This window comes from Natrix helvetica (genome assembly GCF_964273705.1).
Source record: "Natrix helvetica genome assembly, chromosome: 12".
NCBI classification, from domain to species: domain Eukaryota; kingdom Metazoa; phylum Chordata; class Lepidosauria; order Squamata; family Natricidae; genus Natrix; species Natrix helvetica.
The window spans coordinates 4,753,278-4,761,700 of NC_138556.1; the positions used below are offsets into that span (position 1 = coordinate 4,753,278).

The window sequence follows — 8,423 nt, forward strand, 5'->3', positions numbered from 1 at the left end:
TTCCTCTTCCTTTCATTCTCTCTCTTTCTTCTCTCCCCCCTCTTTTTTCTCTCATTCTCTCATCTCTCTTTTCTCTCATTCTCTCCCTTCCTTTTTGTTCTCTCATTCTCTCTCATTCTCTCTCTCTCTCTTTTTTTTTCTTTTTTCTTTTCTTTCTTTCTTTCTTTCTTTCTTTCTTTCTTTCTTTCTTTCTTTCTTTCTTTCTTTCTTTCTTGTTCTTTTATTCCTCTCTCTCTTCATTTCTCTCTCTCCTACCCCTGGCTTTGTCCTTTCACAACGGCTGAAAGCTCAAGAGGGCTGAAAATGGGGGAAAAAACCACCCCTCTTATACAAGAAAACGGTCTTTCTCGAAATAGCTCTTAAGCACTCCTCGCTGTTAAGAGTGACACGTCAATCATTCCGGGAAGTCAGTTCCTGTAACACCGATGGCTAGCCTTTCATTCCATTTTATTTATTTTTTTGATTTTTTTGTTATGGGCCGCTTTTTCCAATTCAGCTGTAAAATAATAATAAAAAAAAAGAAGGCGAAAAAGGGGACACACGGCCCATTTCAGATTTTATTTATGGAACTTTAAACGCCACCGATTCTCACGATTAGAAGCCAACCATTGCATTTGTCTAATGCAGCAGAAAAGAATAACTCAAATTCTCGTTCAGCAAACGTAACAAACTCATTTGCCCCCTGCCACCGCCTGGTAGGCTGCGTCTAATCGAAGAGCGTTGCAACCGAAATGTGTCATTGCTTTGATGAGGACAGGCCACTTAGAGCCAAAGTAGAGCCGGAAGTCGAAGGCACTGAGTTCAAGAAGAGTAAATCTCCGGTCCCGGTTTCCAACCCAAATTCGATCACTTGGCCAATAAAGCAATCCAATCCAATCCAATCCAATCCCATTCCATTCCATTCCATTCTATTATTCTATTCTAATGTATATTATTATTATTCCCTGCTCCATATTTATAGGTCATCCTATAACTCAAATTACATGGTCCTTTGTAGCAAACCAAACCACGGATTAGATTATTATGAAGCCGTGCAAAGCAGTCAGATGGCGAATGGCTTCTTTCTAACCTCTTTGGAACCTAAGAGGACCATCTGTTGAAATGTACAGCTTATAAGAGCATGATTTCATGACAGGTCAGCTGACCTCCTTGCGGAATTCCAGAGTGATCCTTCCAACAATCGACCCTGGGTGGAAAACAGAGACAGCTGGCAACCACCGATGGACTGGATCAACCCTGGGTTCCTCAGCTGGAGAACTTTGCTGGCAATCCTTTCAGACAGATGCTTGGCTGTAGGCAATGATGGCTCACTCACTGGATGTATCTTTGCCATGTTTCTCTTTGGACCAAAATGCCAGGGCAAGGGATATTTCATGGAAATTCTCTGGCCAACAGTAAGACGCACTGGTCACCTCGAGCATGCCAGGATACAAAACCAGGCACACAGGTGCACATTCACACAGGCTAATGGGTTTTCATTCACCGGGGAGTCATAATAGAAAAGGACAGATTATGAGGAGGGCTCAAATAATATTTGTCAGTGCCCGTTAAGCTCAGTCTTTCTTCTCTTTGCGGCGCTTTTGATCTCTAGTGCTTCTGATCGGGACATTAATATTTTTGGCGCTCTGCTGTGCATTCTGATTTGGGGAGATTAAATATGTAAAGGAGAACAATCCACATCAGAGGTGATTGTGTCTGCATGATTGTGTTCAATATCAAAAGCCCGGGCTGCCGGAACCTGGGAGAGAAATAATTATTGTTACACCTTGGAATGCATTAACGACTCCATTAATAATTGATCCGATGTTATATTTCCTTCTAATACTCATCAAAACTTTTCCCAATGCAAGGTGCCGTGTGTAGCATCTCATTACGGCATTTGCTCAAAAGGGGGGGGGGAAGAAAAATCAATGCATTTCTAACTTATTTGTGTCAAAACTCATTTATTTCCACAATAACATAAACTGTCAAACCTTGGCACCCTGTTAATAACATCCACCTTATTTGCATATTATTCAAATCTCTCCCTTTTCTTTTACGAAACGGGGGACTTAAAAACACACACACATGCCCCACCATGAAAGACTGGCACAAGCTCGCTCAAAAGGCAGCCCTTAGTCTCTCGTGGGCTGCTCCATGGCGTCCTTAGAGAAGGGTTAACTCCAGCAACTAATTATACGATAATTTATGCATATTAATTAGCCTAGGGAGCAGTGGCTGGTCTGTCTTTGGGAGAAAAAAAAACACCACAAAGAGGGAAGGTAACACTAGCAAGAAATCTTTGACAAAAGGAGAAGACACAACAGGCTCTGGATATTTTTTCTTGGAGTTGCCTTTGGCGATCCATCCGAAATGGGTGAGATGACTCGGTCTCTTCCCCTCTCTGAATTTTGGTGGATTGAATTCAGATTTTATGCCCGGGGAATAAAGTCATTGACCGCTGCTGGCATTCTGTGGCTTTCTTGAATAATTCACGTCTCCTCTTTTGCTACGGAGGTGTGTGTGTGTGTGTGTGTCCTAATGGATGGTATTCTTTTCTGAAGGTGTCAGGAACAAAAGAACAGGCTGATTGGATTGGACCAAAGGCAGGAAGTGGGTGTAAAGGCCAGGTGTGTTTCCTGTTGCAGAATAACAGAGTTGGAAGGGGTCTTGGAGGTCTTCTGTCCAAGCCCCTATGCAAGCAGAGAACCCTATGGTCAGGTAGCTCAGTCAGGACCCCGGACAGCAGCCCAGGATCCGGGGAGCTGGTGAATTTGTTTTAGAGGAGATTCGGGTTAATGCCAGGTTCCAAACAGCATGCTCAATCAAATAAGAATTTGACACTGAAATATAATTTTATCATATTTTATTTATCTATATATGAAATTATTGTATTTTATTCCTATTTTGTTTTAAATCATACTTTATTCCAATTTCATTTTAATTCGTACTTTATTCCAATTGCATTTTAAATCGTATTCCAATTTCATATTAAATTGCTTTTATCAAATTTTAGTAATCGTCTGTTTCTGGAACTCTGCCTTTCGATACGGCCCAAGGACTAATCAATCCATCCATCCATCCATCAAACAATCAAAATTATACCATTTCAGACAAGTGACTGTCCAGTCTCTTCTTAAAAACCTCCAGGGATACAATAATACAATAGCAGAGTTGGAAGGGACCTTGGAGGTCTTCTAATCCAACCCCCTGCCTAGGCAGGAAACTCTATACCGTTTCAGACAAATAGCTATCCAACATCTTTTTAAAGACTTCCAGTGTTGGGGCATTCACAACTTCTGGAGGCAAGCTGTTCCACTGATTAATTGTTCTCACTGTCAGGAAATTTCTCCTCAGTTCTAAGTTGCTTCGCTCCTTGATTAGTTTCCACCCATTGCTTCTTGTTCTACCCTCAGGTGCTTTGGAGAATAGTTTGACTCCCTCTTCTTTGTGGCAGCCCCTGAGATATTGGAACAATGCTATCATGTCTCCCCTGGTCCTTCTTTCTCTTAAGTTAAACATACCCAGTTCCTGCAACCGTTCTTCATATGTTTTAGCCTCCAGTCCCCTAATCATCTTTGTTGCTCTTCTCTGCACTCTTTCTAGAGTCTCTACATCTTTTCTACATTGTGGCGACCAAAACTGAATGCAGTATTCCAAGTGTGGCCTTACCAAGGCCTTATAAAGTGGTATTAACCCTTCACATGATCTTGATTCAATCCCTCTGTTTATGTAGGCTAGAACTTTGTTGGCTTTTTTGGCAGCTGCTGCACACGGCTGGCTCCTACTTAAATGGCTGTCCACTAGGACTCCAAGATCCCTCGCACAGTTACTACTATTGAGCAAGATACCACTTATCCTGTACCTGTGCATTTCATTTTTCTTGCCTAAATGTAGAACCTTACTCTTTTCACCATTGAATTTTATTTTATTAGATAGTACCCAATGTTCAAGTTTGTCAAGATCCTGTATCTTAAGCCTGTCTTCTGAAGTGTTGGCACCCACTGGACTACCTTTGTCCCTGATTACTCTCTGCTGTTCTAGGAACTTTTGACAGCTTGTAATTGATTTGGGTATCATTTTGGTTGGCATCTACACATTTTTTGCTATGCTTTTGATTTCTGTTTGCTTGAGCTAAGAACAAAGCTTAAAATCCTTGGAGCATTCCTTATCTCTGGATTCAAAAGACTCCATTGCTTGAGCAATGATCACTGCCCCGAATCCTTGACATGGCCCACAAAACAGTGGAGAATTTTGAAATGCTGTTTGGGGGCCACCTACAAAACCAGCAGCCAGTTCTGATCAGAGAAGGAATATCCTTGCAAATCGGTCGGATATGCTGGACTGTGATCTCTCTCGGAAGGTTGTGTGACCCAAATTAGAAAGAATGTCATCAGTGTGTTTAAGGTATCAAGAAGTGGCACGGCCTACCCACAGGGAGCTCCCTGGATTTTTTTCCAGGACTTAAAAGCCAGGCGTTCAATTGAAGAAAAGAAGAAAAGGCATTTTACAGAGAGAGAGAGAGAGAGAGAGAAAAGTTTGATTTTGTGGCACAGTAGATGTTTCTTTAGCAGTAACCAGCCAGTCAGATCAGCTAGTCAGATTTCAGATGTTTGTGCATCTCTCTGATATAACCGGAGGTGGGATTCAGCCAGTTCGCTCCGGTTTGGGAGAACCGGTAGCGGTGGCTGCAGGAGACTCCACCCACCTGCCCCGACGTAATGCACGAGCACTGTGCAAGCACAGACGGCAGTGCGCATGTGTAGATGAGGCGTGTGCGCAAACCGGTAAGTGAATCCCAGCTCTGGATATAACCCAAAGGTGCTTTTTCAAGAGGCAGCTGGACTTTGTTCTGATTTTCTTTCATAGTCTTTTCAGCAGTTCCAAGAAGGCTCCACACCCATTTGCACTACTTTGGTGTGATTGCCCACATCAGCTGGCATTCCCTGGTCGACAGGATCGCACCACGCCCATCCTGCTGGACAAGATCAGATGGGTAGAAACAATGATTTCCTGTCCATTGGGGATTCCCTGCCTACTTATAATATGCATCCTACCTGGATAAGATAGCCATGGTGGCTCAGTGGTTAGAATGCAGTATTGCAGACAGACTGTGCCGACTGCTAGCAGTTCGGTCCGGATGGGCTCACAGTTGACTCAGCCTCCCATCCTTCCGAGGTGGGTAAAATGAGGAAGCAGATTGTTGGGGGACAATAGGCTGACTCTGTAAACTGCTTAGAGAGGGCTGTTAAACATTATAAAGTGGTATATAAGTCTAAGTGCTATTAGCAATAGCAATAGCACTTAGGCCGTTAGTGAGGGTTATGAAGCACTATGAAGTGGTATATAAGTCTAAGTGCTATTAGCAATAGCAATAACAGACAGTGAGGGTTGTAAAACATGAAGCGGTATATAAGTCTTTAGCAATAGCAATAGCACTCATGCAGTTAATGAGAGTTATAAAGCATTATGAAGCGGTATATAAGTCTAAGTGCTATTAGCAATAGCAATAACAGAAAGTTAGTGAGGGGTGTAAAACATTATCAAGTAGTATATAAGTCTAAGTGCTGTTAGCAATAGCAATAGCACTTATGCAGTTAATGAGAGTTATAAAGCACTATGAAGCGGTATATAACTCTAAGTGCTATAGCAAGAGCACTTAGGCGGTTAGTGAGGGTTGTAAAGCATTATGAAGCGGTATATAAGTCTAAGTGCTCTTGCTATAAGCGAATCAGGTCAATGCCGTTGTAGCCAGCTTGAAATGCTGTTGGCTTTTCCCGGCAATGATGCTTTGCTGGGCAGCCATGCAAACTCCCCTTATTCTCCCAGGGAAGCAGCTGAGGGAGCCTTGCTACGTGGAAGCAGAGGGGCTGAATTAACCCATTCATAAATCAGAGGTGAAGAGAGCAATCTTGTTGAATGTAATGTATGCTAATGAAGTGACCTGGCTAATGGGGCCCTTTCTGATATTCCGCCATCGCGTCAATTATACAGCCTCAATTACGGCCCTGTTTTTGTATCGCATGGCTGCGAAATGAGAGCCTTAATAGAGATGTTTCACCCAGTAAAATGCCTGATTAGGTTATGAAAGCTGAAAGTCAGGCAGAAAAGTGGAGTGAAGCTGGGGAGGGGAGGGGGGGTTGAGAGAGATGCAGGGGGAGGGAAACCCAGAAGAGTGAAAAGATGGAGGAGAGATTTTATAGCAGGATTTAATGAGGCAAAAGACACCATTTTGCATGCAGGCGCCACCAAAGTCAGCCTGGCGCATTCTCCAATGTTTTCCTTGCCTTGCAATATATATATATATATATATCTATGCCTTCCATTTTACAGGCAGTCCTCGTTTTAAAAGCATTTGCTTAGTGACCATTCAAATTTACAATGGCGCTGAAAAAACACTCGTGTCCGATTCTCACACTTATGACCATTGCCGCATCCTCACGGTCATGTCACTAAAAATGTGGATGCTTGGTACATACACGGTTAGAAAAAAAAAGTTAAAGCTGCACATAGATTATAAGACAGAAATATTTTTGTTAGACACCGGGCCAGAAAAATATAATAAGGGGGGTGGGTGGGGTTGTATTTAACATCGCGTGTTTTGATGGCGGCAAGAATTGTGTTTGCACAAGCGTTAGAAAAATGAGGAGATGCCAAGAGAGAAATATTAGATTGTGCAGAAACGGATAGACTGACATCGAAGACAAAAGGAAAGGAAGATACAGAATACTTTCAAATATGGGATTTGTTTTATAAATGGTTGAATAATGGTTTTGAAGGCGGAAGAGGACTCCTTGGCCCAATGGCAGATAAATCTTCTAGGAGAAGGGAAACTCTGATGACAGACCTTCACTGCCTTGTGGCTACATCCACTACTGGAAAAGGCTTCGGGAGTCAACCTCCAGGCAAAATCCGGAGCCGGAATCCCGGAAGCAGTTCGTGACTGTGTACAATTACATTCTGGTGACTCCTGCGACGCAGCTGGAACCAATCCTATTGGCTCTGCCGTTCCATTGGGCTATTTCAGTGACGTGGAGAAGGGGAATCTGCTGCTTGGGTAACAGTCTATCCTCCATATTAATCTATCCAGGCCTCGTGCTGGAGAGGACACTCCAACTTTGACCTCTTTCCAGAGGACAATACCAGAGTCTTTTGAGACCGAAGGATGCCAATGCCAATTCCAATGGTTGTGCCTTTCAGTGACACTGGTTCCAACGAATCTTTGGCAACAATGTGCCATAGATAAAGTGTCCTTGGTGCTCTCTGAGCTTGGTTGTTTTCTTGCAGACGCTTAATTACCCAACTAGGTAACATCATCAGTGCTAGATGAGAATGGGCTTTGTCTTCTCTTTATGTACAAATGGTTCGTCTTGCCATTGTGGGTGGGGGTGGGGTGTTTTTTCTCTTTGGTAGTTCCTTGATTAGGAAATTAATTAGGGAACTTTAGTGCAGGGTTGCTTTCTTGCAGATGCATCATTACCCAAACTAGGTAACATCATCAGTGCTCCCTTAGGACATCCTGGAGGCGCTGATGATGTTATCCAGTTGGGGAATGAGATGTAGGCAGGCAACCAAGCTCAAAGAGCACCAAGGACTCCAGCGTTCACTCCTGAGCTGCAGAGAGAATCTTCTACCATTTCACTATCATGTTTTTTTTTTCTAGCTAAATAGTCCCCTTTTAAATCATTTCCTTCCCATAGAGCAGGGGTGTCCAAACTTGGGAACTTTAAGACTTGTGGACTTCAACTCCCAGAATTCCCCAGCCAGCCATGTTGACCCCCAGATTTCTGTTGCTGAGCGAGACATTCGTTAAGTAAATTTTGCCCCATTTTTTTAACCTTTCTTGCCACAGTTGTTAAGTGAATCAGTGCAGTTGTTAGTTAACCCGGTTGCTAAATGAATCTGGGTTCCCCATTGACTTTGTTTGTCAGAAGGTCGCAAAAGGGGATCATGTGACCCCAGGACACTGTGACTGTCATAAATATGAGTCAGTTGCCAGGTGTCTGAATTCTAATCATGTGACTAAGACAGGGGCGTCCAAACTTGGGAACTTTAAGACTTGTGGACTTCAACTCCCAGAATTCCCCAGCCAGCCATGCTGGCTGGGGAATTCTGGGAGTTGAAGTCCACAAGTCTTAAAGTTCCCAAGTTTGGACACCCCTGCCATAGAGCGATGAGGGGAGGATTATCCGCTTTGTCTCTTTAACTCCTTTCCCTCTCCAGGATCCAACGCTTTCTTAGCGAGAGGGGCAGGTGCTCAAGTTAGCCAAGCTCCACCTGTTCTCCCCATTCCAGAGTTTAGTTCTTAAAACATAATAGAGCATAGCAGGGTTTCCTACCACTAAAATCAATGTTTGGACTGCTGCACTCCAAGCGCCTGTCTTTGTGATGCTTTGAAGCTGCATTAAGACAACGCTGCTTTAGCAAACAGACAATTAAGCAGG

At 43.3% G+C, this 8,423-nt stretch overlaps 1 long non-coding RNA gene across 2 annotated transcripts in view; it reads left to right on the plus strand.

The window, feature by feature from the left end:
* LOC309398176 overlaps positions 1-1,133 on the plus strand; it is an 86,881-nt gene extending 85,748 nt beyond the window's left edge. For both annotated transcript variants that reach the window (XR_014176359.1, XR_014176360.1), the window contains exon 3: positions 962-1,133. This is a non-coding gene — a long non-coding RNA (uncharacterized lncRNA). The remainder of the gene's footprint in view (positions 1-961) is intronic.
* The last annotated feature ends 7,290 nt before the right edge of the window (positions 1,134-8,423 follow it).